General features: G+C 30.8%; 1 protein-coding gene across 7 annotated transcripts in view; it reads right to left on the reverse strand.

Moving 5' to 3' along the window:
* LOC139481991 (uncharacterized) overlaps positions 1–17,364 on the reverse strand; it is a 41,822-nt gene that overhangs the window by 18,118 nt on the left and 6,340 nt on the right. The window contains exon 1 of one of the 7 annotated variants that reach the window (XM_071265619.1): positions 7,055–7,157. The exons of 3 other annotated variants lie outside the window; for them this stretch is intronic. The gene's annotated coding sequence lies outside the window, so the exon portion shown is untranslated. Of the gene's footprint in view, positions 1–2,170; positions 2,235–7,054; positions 7,158–17,364 lie in introns of those variants that run through there. 3 more of the 7 variants (XM_071265618.1, XM_071265614.1, XM_071265615.1) reach the window with 3 other exon arrangements.

Below are 17,364 nucleotides of genomic sequence, written 5' to 3' on the forward strand. Positions count from 1 at the left end.
GACCATCGCACTTTAGCGTGACCATCGTACTTTAGCGTCCCCATCGCACTTTATAGTCCTACATATGTATTGTTGATAATTAAGCTAATAGTTCTGGAATACATTCAGTCAATGCGTCTTCTACAAATACCACTAGTTCTTCCCCTTTCATTTGATACCGTTCCAACTTAAATATATTGTAGAAAGTTTTAATTTGACACTATTTTGTTTTGAATATGTACTTCTTTCAAGTATGGTATTTTACCAGGTCCAATATGATGGTGAAACATCACATCAGTTTACTGAAATTAATTTGCAAAGAATTAAAATCAAACCTGTACTTGTGGCCATCTTAAATTTGTACATGAGGTGAGATTTTTTTTTGGTCCGTGTTGAAGTCATCACTTTGACTTTCAGCTACAAACGATCAATAAAAGCGGTGTATTTTACATTTTTAATGTATTAATGCTTTGTACAAAGATGTATTCAACCCCAATTAGACAACTTTAAACTGATGCAATTTATTTCATCCAGCTTTAAATTTTATAAATGAGGTACCGAAAAAAGGAAGAAAATTAATCTTTCAAATAGTGATATTTTTGTATGTCATAAATATTATATAATTAATTATTATGCTATTAGTTGCTATATTGTGATGTCCACACTTGAATGAAATTAGCTTCTTTGTAATTCATACCATCCCAAAATATTTTAAAGATTCTTGTACCACACGGTTTGACCTGCAAAACTGTGTCTCAGATTTTTCCTATTGTAATTCATTCTCACATAAACCTTCAGTGAAGTTTGCAACCTCATTTCATAAGGGATCACTTAATTTAATTGTGTAAAACATTTTTTCTCTTGTTTTTTCGGAAATCTGAGACACGGGTTTGAAGAAAACTGGTAAAAAACAACATGTTTGATAATCAGGCATACAGTGGCACCCATCTAGGAGCCTAATCCATTTAAAACTTCATGTTTTTTTGTCAATAAATAAGGATTTTTCTATGTGACGCCTTTAACTTCAATATAATTCATACATGTACCATGGGAATACTCCAGGATTGACCATAAACTATAAATTAATTAGTCGTTAACTAGTAAGAAAGCATTTCATTTCAGCAATTCTAACATGTCTAAATATATAAAGAAAATGCACACCCATTGCATCAAAAATCAGATCTGGCGGGAGATGTTAACTAATTGCATAATATTGTTTGTAGACGGTTGCATTTTGTCTTCTTAACCTTGATGCTCTTGATATCTATTAGTTGTAATAGTGTTTAATATCTTCCTGATATTTTTGTTTCTTTTATTGACCAGAAGGTGATTGATTATACTGAAAATAAACATGTAATCGATGGCCCCCATGACACCGTTATGATGCTCGATTCAACACGATATCAAGACATAAATAAATTATGCAGAGTTAATGAATCTTTTTAAAAAAATGATCTATATTATTGATATAGTAAATGACCTCTTGGTGTAGTTGAGGAGAATTTGGTCTAGTTATATCTGCGTTTGAATACAGAGTAGAAATAGAAGACAACTTTATTATTGTAGCGTGGTAATAATAATTATACTATTAAGCAAAAATAATGATGATTAAAATATATATTATATTGAAAAGACTTCTATAGATGGATGTCGCGTTTTTAAAATTTCATCATGTACTAACCACTAAGTAATCGTTCAAGGTTATGTCAAAAAATTTTCTGAATATTTGAATTACAGGTTTATGAAATTGGTTTTACATTTTGAAAATTTCAACTGAAATCCATTTTATGACTCATAAAGTGTGTCTTACATTTAGGTTGTTTTGTTTTGTTAACCCTTAGTCATTATTTTAAAAAGCTATTTAAAGAAGTGGTATTTGATTTTTTGTATACAAACTAATGATTAAGAATATCGTTATTACTGAAACAAAGCATCTGATATTTGAACTGCTGAACGGGTTGATAAAAACAGTAGCCAGATGTTTAGAGATCACACGTATTTGATATTTGTTGTTAAGTATTTTGAAAAACTATTATATGCATTTGATTGTTATGAACGTATCTTATTAGACCAAATAATATCAGTGTTAACAGATTTATCATGATAAGACAACGGTGTCTATTATAATGATAAAAGTAATAATGGTAATGATTTCTAAAATCATATTGAAAAAAAACAAAAACAAACTTACTTATGAGGATGTTGTATATTTTCTAAATACCATCACTTACTAACCACTTGTATATCGATGCAGATTTTATAACAAAATGATTTTTGGCAAAGTATTTAAAAGACATGGTCATGATTTTTATTTTGATAGTTTAAAATATCTTTTGAGTACTTGTCAGAATTCCAAATATTATATTAAAGTGATACGCAATACCTTATAAAAATAGAAACAAGTCACTGTTCTTTTGTTGCATATTATAAATTCATAACAACATATGATCAGGAATAATGTCGTTCAAGTTTTTTTTTTAGTATAATAGGTGTTTTATATAAATCGACGAATAATAGGTTCGAACTAATCATTTTGATTAAAAAAATGTTTTGAAAACTTGTCACACTTGCAAAAAATATATATAACTTATACGCGATAACGTTGGAAAATTAAAACAGAGCAAAGCTTATTTGTTTCATATCACGAATTTTCAAAAATATTTCAAAAGGCATGTTTAAAGGATCATCTATGTACCGACATGATGACTATTATGTGTACTAATCCTATTCATTTTGATTTTTTAAAATGATCTTTCATCACTCGACAAAATTCTTTATATTATATCAAAAGATGCAAATAAAATTAAAGTAACGTTAATGTTTATTTAATTCATATCACTTATTTCTTTAAAAGCATGTCACCAAGAGATACGATTTAAAATGAAAGGCATATTCAAAGGTAAACCACGAAACATTTTAATTGCTATTGAGACTATTCTCCACCAGAGTCAAAATTAAAATCTCTAATTAATCTTTTGATTCGGAACTTGCGTATAATTATTATTCACTTGATAGGGAATTTGTTCTCTGAAATAATCTTGTAAACCAAGAGTTCCAAAGGGTGAAGTTATCCACACGAAAAGTTAACGGAAGCAACCACCAGATCATTGACAATTAAAGAATATCTCCTTCACAGAATTCAAAACGGAAAGTCCATTATCAAATGGTAAAATGAAATGCTCACACACGTCAAACAAATGGATTTGTTAAAACTAAAGAATTATTAAATAGATGGAAAAGGAGAAGCATTTATTTTTATGTATTGTTGATAATTAAGCTAATAGTTCTGGAATACATTCAGTCAATGTGTCTTCTACAAATACCACCAGTTTTTCACCTTTCATTTGATACCGTTCTTACTTAAATATATTGTAGAAAAATTTAATTTGACACTTATGTGTAGCCCTATTTTAATTTGACACCTATGTGTAGCCCTATTTTGATTTGAATATGTACTTCTTTCAAGTATGGTATTTTACCAGGTCCGATATGATGGTGAAACATCACACCTGTCTACCGGAATCAATTTGCAAAGAATAACAATAAAACCTGTATTCGTGGCCATCTTAAACTTGTACACGTGTTGAAGTCCTCACTTTGACTTTCAGATACAAACGAGCTATAAAAAGCGGTGTATTTTGCATTTTTTTATGTATTAATGCTGTGTATGTACTGATTTTGCGGCATGTCTTGATACCCAATAACCTTTGTTTTTTTTTTCTATATTTACAAAATTTTGGAATAGCACTCGAATGCATTAATATCAGTTTTCTTTAAATTATACTAAGAAATGTTTACCCGTGACTTATATTTGAGATATACTTTTTTATAACAAAAAAAATACATTTTAGCTGTTTTATGGAATATTATAGATGTTATATATCATGTAATGAATTGATAAGAAGTTAAGTGAACACTTTTAACTGATTTAATGCTTAAGGTATCACAATATAAAGATGTATTCCACCCAATCAGACAACTTTAAAGTGATGCAATTTATTTCATACAGTTTTAAATTTTATAAAGGTACCGAAAAAAGGAATAAAATTAATCTTGCAAATAGTGATATTTTTTATGTCAGAATTACTATATAATTAATTATTATGCAGTTAGTTGCTATATTGTGAAATAAGCTTCTTTGTAATTCATACCATCTCAAAATATTTTAAAGATTTCTGTACATAACAGTTTGACATCCAAAATCATGTCTCAGAGTGTTGACTACTGGGCTGGTGATACCCTCGGGGACGAAACGTCCACCAGCAGTGGCATCGACCCAGTGGTGTAAATAGTTATCAAAGGTACCAGGATTATAATTTAGTACGCCAGACGCGCGTTTCGTCTACATAAGACTCATCAGTGACGCTCATATCAAAATATTTATTAAGCCAAACAAGTAAAAAGTTGAAGAGCATTGAGGATCCAAAATTCCAAAAAGTTGTGCCAAATACGGCTAAGGTAATATATGCCTGGGATAAGAACATCCTTAGTTTTCGAAAAATTCAAAGTTTTGTTAACAGGAAATTTGTAAAAATGACTACATTATTGATATTCATGTCAACACCGAAGTGTTGACTACTGGGCTGGTGATACCCTCGGGGACGAAACGTCCACCAGCAGTGGCATCGACCAAGTGGTGTAAATAGTTATCAAAGGTACCAGGATTCCAATAAACCTTCAATGAAGTTTGCAACCTCAATTCATAAGAGATCAATTAATTTAATTGTGTAAAACATTTGTTCTCTTGTTTTTTTTTCGGAAATCTGAGACACGGTTTTGAAGAAAACTGGTCAAGGAACAACATGTTTGATAATCAGGCATATAGTGCCACCCATCTAAGAGCTAAATTCATTTAAAACTTCATGTTCATGCCAAAAATGATTGAGTCATAATTGAATAAATAAGGATTTTCCTATGTGTACCCCTTTAACTTCAATATAATTCACACATGTACCATGGGAATACTCCAGAATTGACCATTATTTATAAATTAATTAGGCGTTGACTAGTAAGAAAGCATTCCATTTCAGCAATTCTAAATATATAGAGAAAATGCACATCCATTCCATCAAAAATAAGATCTGACGGGAGATGTTAACTAATGGCATGTTATTGTTTGTAGACGGTTGCATTGTGTCTTCGTAGTCTTGATGCTCTTGATATCTATTAGTTATAAAAGTGTTTAATATCTTCCTGATAATTTTGTTTGTTTTGTTGACCAGAAGGTTTTTTTTTTATTATACTGAAAATAAACATGTAACATGTGTAATCCATGGCTCGATTCAACACGATATCAAGACATTAATAGATTTAGCAGAGATAGTGAATCTTTTTAAAAAATCGACTATATTATTGATATAGTAAATGACCTCTTGGTGTAGTTAAGGAGAATTTGCTCAAGTTATATCTGCGTTTGAATATGTAGTATACAGAGTACAAATAGAAGACAAGATTAATATTGTAGCGTGGTAATACTAATTATACTATTAACCCCCAATCCCACTAGACCACGATCGCACCACGCTCACTGCGATCTAAAATAAATTCAGATCGTGGTGAGGTCGCGGTGTGAGCGGCATGAAAATGAAAATGTTCCTTGATTTCACGATGTTACGACGTCCTCATTACGTTTCCACAACGATCTCGTTACGATTATACCACGTTCTCAACGCACTTATTCTACGACCTTACGACGCTTATCAAGACAGTTCTACGCTTTTCACGTTCTTACTACGACCATACCACGAATTATCCGATTGCAGCCCGCTTCTTCTGCGATTATAGAACGTTCTTACCACGATTATACTACGTTCATACCGCGATCTAACTACGTTCCCAGCAGTAACGTCAATATCGTGTTCCATATTAATACAGTTCCATGCCTTCAATTTCAGATTAATACGTAGATTTCTCGGAAACAATATAGTCATGCCATCAAAATCTACTAGAACACGTAGACGTGGAGCGAGGGGTTGATGTAGAGGCAGAGGGAGCAAAGTAAAGAATCCTGATCAATTCAACCTACATTACAATCTATTGCTGGTCCATAAAGCTCAAATGACGATAATTTAGTGAACGATAGCAGAAATGACACAGATGTGTCAATAGATATAGGAAGATGTGATATGATCGCCAATGAGACAACTCTCCATCCAAGTAATAATTTTTAAAAGTAAACCATCATAGGCCAGTTACGGCCTTCAACACGGAGAGTTGGCTCACATCGAACAGCAAGCTATAAAGGGCCCAGAAAATTACTAGTTTAAAACCATCGGTCTTATCTATATAAAAACGAGAGGCATGGTTGAACCGTTAGAGCAAATGAATAATTACATACAGACAAAACAAAATCTAGGGAGCTGTTTGATCTATTTTTTGTGAAAAAGACAATGAGAATGGTGGTCGTAGTATGAACGTAGTCAGGTCGTAAGAAGAGCGTGATGAGGACGACACGGGCGTGCTAGAATCGTATTATGGTCGTCAACAGCGTGGTATAGTCGTAGTGGAAGCGTAGTTGGGTCGTGGTGAGAACGTGATGGTGGTAGTGAGGTCGTAATAACGTCGCTAGATGGATGTCGCGTTTTTAAATTTTCATCGTGTACTAACCACTAATTAATCGTTCAAGGTTATATAAAAGAAATATCTAAATATTTGAATAATAGGTTTATGAAATTGGTTTTACATTTTGAAAATTTAAACTGAAATCCATTTTGTGACTCATAAAGATTGTCTTACATTTCAGTTGTTTTGTTTTGTTAACCCTTAGTCATTATTTTTAAAATGCTATTTAAAGAAGTGGTATTTAATTTTAAGAACATCTTTATTACTGAAACAAAGCATCTTATATTTGAGTTGTTGAACGGGTTGATAAAAACAGTAGCCAGATGTTTAGAGATCACACGTATTATATGCATTTGATTGTTGTGCAAAGCGTATCATATTAAACCAAATAAATAAGTGTTAGCAGATTTATAATGGAAAGACAAATACATTTTTGTGTATTATAATGATAAAAGTAATAATTTATATAATGTTATTGAACAAAAAAAAAAAAAAAAAACCCAAACAAACTTACTTTTCCGGATGTTGTATTTTCTAAATACCATAACTTACTAACCACTTGTATTTCGATCAAAATTTATTTTTAACGAAAAGATTTTTGTCAAAACATTTAAAAGACAAGTTCATGATATTTATTTTGATCGTTTAAAATATCTTTTGAAAACTTGTCACACTTCCAAATATTATACTAACACTATATCGATCAAGGTTTTCTGTAACAAGAGAATGTTTGGCAAAGTATTTGAAAGACAGGGTCATGATATTTATTTTGATCGTTTAAAATATCTTTTGAATACTTGTCAGACTTCCAAATAATATATTAACGTAATACGCAATACCTTGTAAAAATAGACACAAAATACTGTTCTTTTGTTGCAGATTATAAATTTGTAACAACATGTGATCAGGAATAATACGAGGCCTCTTTGAGTGATTATATACAGTCCAAAGAATGCATTGTTAAAAGACTCGTGTATACTTTCAATCCTCAATATTCATATGTTATAAAAAACAAAATCTCTATTATAATCATTTTACATGGCTAGAAATTGATCCTTCATTTAATCATCGGGATACTGAGCAATGGTTAAAAATACAAACTCATCATTATTTTGGATAAATAAATATAAACATAATGTAGCCGATACTGTCTAATATCAAAACCGAAGATAGTTTGAAGACATTGTGCATTATTTAATGCATAAAGAAAATTCAAATTATTTTGAAACAAAATATTTTTAACCACAGGATACCAACAAGCTGAAAATTTAGATATTAAACCAAAATGCATAGCGAAAAAGTATTAAATAATCATAGTAATCATATTATTTGATCAAAAGACAGTTTTTGCAACATGCAGCGAGTCATAACCTTAGGGAGTAACTATTTCAATTAAGGGGTGGGGTTATTCATGTTATTATCAGAATTAACCTATTTTGTCCTTTTAATAAAGCATTCCTCTTTTTATTGATAACTAAAATCACTCACATTTGCCTTTTAAAGCGTTTTACTTTCCGCTATATAGATGTTCTCTCACTAAATAATTCAAAATTTGGTGACCATGATGAACGCATCTTTCCCATCGAACTAGAGAGAAGGATAACAATAGATATAGTTAACTCTGCCTCATATCTTGACCTACATTTCGAAATTGACCATGAGGGTCGGTTGAGAAAAAAACTTTACGACAAAAGAGACGATTTCAGTATTCCATTTATACACTTTCCATTTTTATGTATCAACATCCTAGCAGTGCCTGCATACGGAGTGTATATCTCCCAATTGATACGATATTCCCGGGCTTGTTTTTCCTATCATGATTTCCTTGATAGAGGGTTTTTGCAACGGAATCCGGTCATGAGGCACTGAGATTGTACTTGGACACTTCAAAATAAATGCCTAACATGAACAAGAAGTCCCAAGGTGGCTATCAAAATTATTAATTGAACAGGACCCAATGTATTTACCTATGAATTTCAATGCGTTTCAATTGGGAAAATAATTGGGTTCCCGTTCCTGTCATAGAGCATTTTTTTGAACACTTCAATCTGCAATTGTAAGTTTATTTTTTAAGTTTCATGGATGAAATTTGGCTGAAGACTTCAAAATTAAATAAGGAAAACAATGGTGTAATTATTTTTTAAATTTGAAATAAACTTTTTAAATTATATTGAAATTTAAATTTTTGAAATCTAACAAAGTTTTTTTTTTAATTTAAAGTTTAAAAGAGGGCCACAGAAAGTTAATTTTGTTTGTAATATGTATTCATACATTTGTAAGTTAAAATTGAAGGATTTTTCGAAACATATCAGCAAACAGTATTAGAAAAGAGCCACCTAGAAAGAAATAATAAATTTGTTATATGGGATAAGGGGACAGTGAAAGATGGAAAATATGAGCTTATATCTTTCCAGTATCTTATTCCTGGGAAATGAAAAGAAACCCATAGTTTCAGTTTTAGGTTTTTTCATAAGTTTTTGATGAATTGTGACTATTACATAACTCATTTTGTGCCACCATTCGGTTATGAAAGTTTTGTGCGAATCCAGCTCACATTTATTTAGACCCGCATCACAAAAAAAAACAAAAAAAAAAACGACAAGACATTGTGTAAACTCAGAAACACTTGCCAGGGGCTCTCTACATTTTTTAGAAGATATTTAAGGGGTAGGGCTAATTAGCTTATAAAAGCAAATTAAACTAAATGCACAACAATTTTAGAGTTCCTTTTTAAGATTTTTATTGGTCCTTAAAAGGACCGTTAATTTTGTTTGTATCTATTTCAGAAGTATATGAATGGAGCAATATCTTCATTGCTTTTGGAACTTTTGAAGATCAGCTTCTGGTTAGGAAACACTTAGTGCTCTTTTATCAGCTTCGCTGTTTAAATTTCATTTTTCATTAATGCTTCTTTCCTAAGTTTCATTTTTAAAGTTCCTGCATTATCAACTTGCCTTTGTTATTTATATTCAGGTTGGTGAACTTGTTTGGACTATGGTACATGGCTCTCAGGCAAAACGGTTTGAGTGTCTACGAGAACACACGTATGGACTAGTGGGAAATTTAGAGCAGTCAAAAGTACAACAACACACAGTAGCATTAAGGTGTCACACCACTAATAAATAAACCCTATCTGTTCAACCAAATTTTGCAATTATTACATCTTTCTAAATATTTTACCTAAAGTTTAACTTCATAGAACATGTTGAAACCAGGTGTATCCTGAATTGTGCAGGTATCAGCTTTCTACATGCCAATTTTCAATATATGTTTAAAATCATATAAGAAAGAAGAGGTCTTCCGAATAGAGATACCACTAAAATAACCCCTGGTTTTCAGGAAATATTAAAATAGTGTTTTATGGAGTGCATTAATCCTCATTTTTGAATGCAAACTCATATACAAGTAAATTTTTAGCCCAAAATGGTCTTGATAATTTTCTCTTTCATCAAAAGTTTCATTTCTGCCAATTGTTTGGTTAGTTTAAGTAAACGATGACACCAAATGCACTATTTTTTGTCTGATTAGGCCTACTTTCACATACGTTCTAAATTGGAGGGAGTAATTAATAGGTGTGACACCTTATGCGGTAAGGAAGATCAAGGACTTTCCTTCACATCTGTTAAACTATAGGAGGTGCCGTCTTGACTGGTTTTAGCTACAAGTGAGAACTTCTCTGCATCTAGCCTCTAACATTATATTGTAAAAAAACTTATTAGACTTTTTGAAAACTTTGTCTCATATTTTATACCCTTGTTATGGGTTATGCCTTTTTGCATATTATGTAATTCTTTAAAAAAAAAAGATTTTTTTTTTTATTAAAATAAATATTATTAATTTAGTTTTTAGCAAATTTTTGTTTAAATTAGATTTCAATACAAAGAATGAATTTATCTACCATATGCAATACACAGAATGTAAATATCTATTGAAATAACAAAGTTTTGCTGATTTTTAGCTATTTTCCTAATGAATTTAGGATTTTCTCCGGTCAATTTTGTGGTCTTTGAGATTTTATAGATAAGGATGAATAATTCTGTAACTGTTCAATCAAATTTATTGAAACTTTGCTTAATAACTACTGAGATGTATATCTTCATTTTAAAAATGCAGTTTTAAGTTTTGGAAAAAATAGAGTCTGACAGGAATAGGATCTTAGTTACAGCAACCAGTCCGGTACGTACGAATGTAGTTCTTTAAAAAATATATAATTTTTGTTAAAAATTGTTTAGTGTTATTATATCACTAGTTCTGTAACTGAATGTAGATTTATTTGAAAGTGTAGGCTTTCTAGTTTGAATTTCTGTAAAAATTTAGATTGATTTAAATGTAATCTGGCGTCAGAACATATAGTACATTGCCTAAATTCTAGCCTTTATTCTTCCCCGGAAGTTGACAGACGGACCCTGATGTCAATCAAAACAAAATTTTGCAACTTACTTTGAATATAAAAAATAATAGTACACAACATAGAAAACTAAAGCCTAAGCAACACTAACACAACAAAAAACTAGTGGTGATCTCAGTAGTTCCAGAAGGGTAAACAAATTCTGCTCCACATGCGGCACCCGTCGTGTTGCTCATGTTATTACAAACCCGGTAAATAGTCTTAGTCGGTAGATCACATTCGTGGTGAAAAAGGTCGTAGATTGAAGTTACGACATGAGGAACATTTCCGATATCATCTGTAAGACGGTTATTCCATAACGGTCAACCAACTCGTGATTGCGTCCGTAAATTTTACGAAAGATGATTTCAATTTCGCCATTTGGAACGTTTGGTTTTAAACCTTCCTTGTGAGCAGCAACCGTATATCAACGAAATATACATATATATAATGATAGGAAAAACAAGCCCGGGAATATCGTATCAATTGGGAGATATATACTCCGTATGCAGGCGCTGCAAGAATGTTGATGATATAAATGGAAAGTGTATAAATAGAATACTGAAATCGTCTCTTTTGTCGTAAAGTTTTGTTCTAAATCCACCCTCATTGTCAATTTCTAGATATAGGTCAAGATATGAGGCAGACTTTTCAAACCTTATGTCTAGTTCGATGGGAAAGATGCGTTCATCAAAGTCACCAAATTTTGAATTATTTAGTGAGAGAACATTTGTATAGCGGAAAGTAAACGCTTTAAAAGGCAAATCTTGGTGTGAGTGATACAAGTTATCTAAAATTAGAGAAATGCTATATTTAAAAGGACAAATTAGATTCATTCTGATAATAACATGAATAACACTTCCCCTTAATTGAAATAGTTACTGCCTAAGGTTATGACTCGCTGCATGATGGAAAAACTGTCTTTTGATAAAAACTATGACCTCCTTTTAATACTTTTTCGCTATGCATGTTGGTTTAATATCTAAATTTTCACCTTGTTAGTATCCTGATGGTAAAAATAATTTATTACAAAATTTGAATTTTCTTTATGCATTAGATAATGCACAATGTCTTCACACTTTCTTCAGTTTTGATATTTGACAATAGCGGCTACATAATGTTTATATTTATTTTCCCAAATTGATGATGAGTTGATATTTCTAACCATTGCTCAGTATCCAGATGATTAAACGAAGGATCAATTTCAAGCCATGTAAAATAAATTCTAATAGAGATTCTGTTATTGATAACAAATGAATCTTGAGGGTTGAAAGTATACACGAGCCTTTTAACAATGCATTCTTTGGACTGTATATAATCACTCAAAGAGGCCTCTAATTACTACTCATCATTCCTGATCACATGTTGTTTCAAATTTATAATTTGAAAGAAAAGATAATGATTTGTTTCTATTTTTATAAGGTATTGCGTATCAAGTAAATATGATATTTGGAAGTCTGACAAGTATTAAAAAGACATTTGAAACCATCAAAATAAATTTCATGACCCTGTCTTTTAAATACTTTGTCAAAAATTTTGTTGTTGTAGAAAACCTTGATCGATATAGTGTTTAGTAAGTGATGTATTAAAAAAATACAACATGTTTTTTCTTCTTCATAGAAATCATTACAATTATTAATTTTATGATTATAATAAACAAAAATGTATGTGTCTTACCATTATAAATCTGTTAACACTGATATTATTTGGTTTAATAAGATACGTTTTTCATTACAATCAAATGTATATAATAGTTTTACAAAATACGTAACAACATTTATAGTTATCATAACTACTTTTGATCTATTAGTATCTGGCTGCTGTTTTACATCGACTCATGTACCAGCTTAAAAGGCAGGTGCTTTGTTATAGTAATAAAGCGATTATTAAAGTATTTTGTATAACAGTCAAATACCATTTTTTTAAATAGCTATTCAAAAGAATGACTAAGGGTTAACAAAACAAAACAACCTAAAGTCGAGACACACTCCATGAGTTATAAAACTGATTTCAGTTTGAATTTCATTTATAAAATGTAAAATCAACATCATTAACCTGTTATTAAAATATTAAGATACAATTTTTATTTTTTGTTTATTACCTTCCACGATTAACAGGTTGTTAGTGCACTATGAAAAAAAGAAAGAAAAAAAAAACGCGACATCCATCAATGTAAGTCTGTTCAATATATATTTTGAAAATTATTATGTTTGCTTAGTAGTAAAATTATCATTACTACGCTACAAATACAATTTGGTCTACTATTTCTACCCTGTATACTACAATATTCAAACGCCGATATTTCTTGACAAAATACTCATCAGCTACATCAAGAAGACATTTACAACAAGAATAATATTGTCCATTTTTCAAAAGATTGCTAAATTTATCAATTTCTTGATATAGTGTTGAATCGATGATTATTTCTATCACGGGGCTATGTATTACATACTCATTTAGTGAATAAAAAAAAACCTAGTCCATAAAAGAGGCAAAACGTTTCAGAGGTAGATATTAAACACTGTTATGACTAATAGTAATCAAGAGCATCAAGGCTAAGAAGACTAAATATAACCGTCTACAAACCATTACATGTACATAGAAAAAGACCTAGCAACACGAACATCACAAAAATCAGAAGAGATCACAGGTGCAACAGAAGGCTTGCAAATTCTGTTTTTTTCTCTCTTTTTTCCGTTTTGCTGCGTCTTCTGACATGTTATCCTTTTCTTACCGAAATGAAATTTCATCTGCTCAGAAATTGCTTTCAGTATATTCTTCATACATATAAATTTATAGTAAATTTAAAGTATTTTTTTCCTAATCCCTCTTTGAGTTATAACAAATAGCAACATTCAGTGGAGAAATACTTCTGTGTAATATACTTGTAATAATTGATTTAAATATAACATATATAAATCACAGTTACTTCTCTACATTGTGCCGAAATAATTTATTCACATGATTATGCTTTCACATTCATTTGTTAAAATTTACTGTTTGCAATAGCATGAATCGTTCTATATAAAAGTGTTCTTATCCCGGGCATAAAAACAATGCCGTATTTGGCAAAACCTTTTCAATTTTGATCTTCAGTGCTGTACAACTTTGTACCTTTTTTCACTTTCGATCTTTTATATCTGGGCGTTATGTATTCGGGTTTAGTTTTCTGTAATTAGTTAATACTTCAGTTTCATTATGTATATCTCTTTCATATTCATTTGATAAAATTTACTGTTTGCAATAGCATGAATTGTTCTATATAATAAGAATGTTCTTATCCCGGGCATACAAACAATGCCGTATTTGGCAAAACCTTTTCAACTTTTGATCTTCAGTGCTGTACAACTTTGTACTTTTTTCACTTTCGATCTTTTATATCTGGGCGTCACTATTGAGTTTTGTGTGGACAAGACGCGTTTTTGGCGTATTGAATTTTAAACCTGATGCTTTTTGTTATCTATTAATCATGCTTTTCTTTGTCTAATATGGTCTCCTTTTTATTTGTATTGTAGTCCTGTAATATTATGTTGTCATTTCAATGTTATATTTAACTTTGCCATTAAAGTGCGAGGTTTGGCATGCCATAAAACCAGGTTCAACCCACCACTTTATTCCCCTTTAAAAGTGTCCTGTACCAAGTCAGGAAGATGGCCATTGTTATAATATTGTTCGTTTCTGTGTGTGTTGCATTTTAACGTTGAGTCGTTTGTGTTTTCTCTTATTTTTGAGATAAGACGTGGCACGGTACTTGTCTATCCCAAATTCATGTATTTGGTTTTTATGTTATATTTGTTATTCTCGTGGTGTTTTGTCTGTTGCTTGGTCCGTTTCTGTGTGTGTTGCGTTTCGGTGTTGTGTCGTTGTTCTCCTCTTATATTTAATGCGTTTCCCTCGGTTTTAGTTTGTTACTCCGATTTTGTTTTTTGTCCATGGATTTATGAGTTTTGAACAGCGGTATACTACTGTTGCCTTTGATTACTACTATTTGTTTGTGGGTGTTTGTGATTTTTTGGCGACAATAAATTCAGATTTCAAATATATTTCTGAAAAAAGGGCAGTTGATTCATTAATTGAAAATGATGTGAAGATTTGGAAGTAACTAAAAAATAACTGAGTAACTTTTAGCCAATTCATTACATGATATCTATCATTTATAATATTCCAAAAATGTTTTAAAAAGTTTGGGGTTTTCTTTGGTATAAAAAATATTATATCAAATATAAGTTACGTGTAAATATTTCATAGTATAATTTAAGAAAACTCAAATAAGAGCTATTCCAAAATGTTAAATATTTTAGAAAAACAAAGAAAATAAGGTATGAAGACATGACACTGCAATTAATGACATAAAAACTAAATGCAGCGCTTTTATTGTGAGTTCTATCTGAAAGTCACAATGAGGCCTCCAACATGATCACTATTATGTGTACTAACCACTTATAAATTGTTCAAGTTAAAAAATTCTATTCAAATATCTAAATAACAGGTTAATGCTATTCATTTTGATTTTTAAAATGATCTATCATTATTTGACAAACTTCTTTACATTTATACAAAAGGTACAAATGAAATAAATTAATGTTTATTTAATTCATATCACTTTTTTTTTAAAGCATGTCACCAAGAGATACGATTTGAAATGAAAAGCATATTCAAAGGTAAACTACGAAACACTTTGATTTCTAATGAGACAACCCTCCACCAGAGACCAAAATCAAATCTCCAATTAATCTTTTGATTCGGAACTTGCGTTTTTAATTATGATTCATTTGATTGGGAATTTGTTTTCTCAAATAATCTAGTAAACTAAGAGATCAAAAGGGTGGAGTTATCCACACGAAAAGTTAACGGAAACAACCACAAGATCATTCATAATTAAAGAACATCTCCTTCACAGATGTGTTCAAATTGTCGCGACCACAGCTCCGACCTATACGCCTTTCATGTGAATAGCTGAATTATACTTGTGCGAGACGATGGATACCACACATAAAACAGGATCTGCTCATTCTTCCGGCGTATCTGTGATGATCCCGGGTTATTGGTGGAGTTCGTGTTGCTTAGCCTTCATGTTTTTATGTTGGGACAAGTACTTCTTTTGCTATGTACAGTACATTCCGTGACATGGTCTGAAAAATATTGCAGGTTTAAAAAAGGCCCAGCATCAGCGACCTAAATATTGATGATTAGATTACCTGTTGTCAATCAAATCATCAGCTGATAACAAGTGCAATAAAATCAGCCAAACATGCTTGGTCGGTCGCACATGCTATTTAATATATGTAATTAGTTATGATAATGTTACAGGTAAAATCGATAATTATATCATAGACATGTAAAAGGCATGAACGGTTTTCAGATTGTTTCAGTTCAAATTATTTAGTTTACCAATAAAAGAAATATTTTATTTTTTTCAGGTCTGCCCGAAGAAGAAACACTCTATACAATTATTGTTTTCTTATTAATCTTTTTTATGAATATAAGTTCAAATATTTTTTCCATTTCTTTCTTTTTCTCGTTACTTCCAGATTTCGTTGTTAGATATACGTTCTAGCAATTTTGTAGATCAGTTATCTTTTTTAAAACGTTAGTTTCCTGTCGTTGTTCATATTTGAAAACGTGATGTTATATATTCTCAAAACGTGAAATATTACTGTAATAAGAAATACACGAATGAAACAGCTGATGAAACGCAGATTATTGACAACTAGTTTTTCGTTTGTAAGATACGATGGTTATTTTTATTGTAATAACATATTTGAATGGGAAGAGAATATGATTGAACATTTAAATGTATTGCTGGTGAAAGCGTGGTCAAGGTTGACACGATAAGAACACGTGTGTACATGTGTTTAAAACTTTTGGGTTTTTCCTGTACACTTTATGGATAAAATTATAAAAGAAATTATTAGCCAAACATGAAACCATGTCCAGTGTATTCTTTGTAAAAAAAATCTAACGTCATATTCAACTGGCTAAATAATTAATGATAGAAAAAAAAAAATAATTGGAGATTTTTTTCTGGTAAAATAGTATGCAGCAAAAAAAAAAAAAAAAAAAAACATTTCTGAAATTTTTTTCCCCCAGTAAGAAAGAATGCAGCAAATTATCTCAATTATGATTCAAAACTTACTGAGTAGCGTAAATACGTGTTTACATTAAATTTCGATATTTTCTTTTGTACTTAAAGAACAAGAACATGTAGAAAAAATATATATATACGTTTCAGAAATTAGTCACAAACAGTATAAGGTTATTACTTGATAAGGCAATGGGTATAATTAGTAAAACTTTTTGAAGCCCCCTTTTGAGTGTACAACAAATTAAAGATATATTTTTGCATGATTTTGGTAGCGTTGAAAAAGACTGTTATGAAATATTCTCTGCTGCATCTCTCCGTGTTCTTGACTTGGTTTTCTCATTGCGGTAGGAGG

The sequence above is a fragment of the Mytilus edulis genome, chromosome 7 (assembly GCF_963676685.1).
Source record: "Mytilus edulis chromosome 7, xbMytEdul2.2, whole genome shotgun sequence".
NCBI lineage: Eukaryota > Metazoa > Mollusca > Bivalvia > Mytilida > Mytilidae > Mytilus > Mytilus edulis.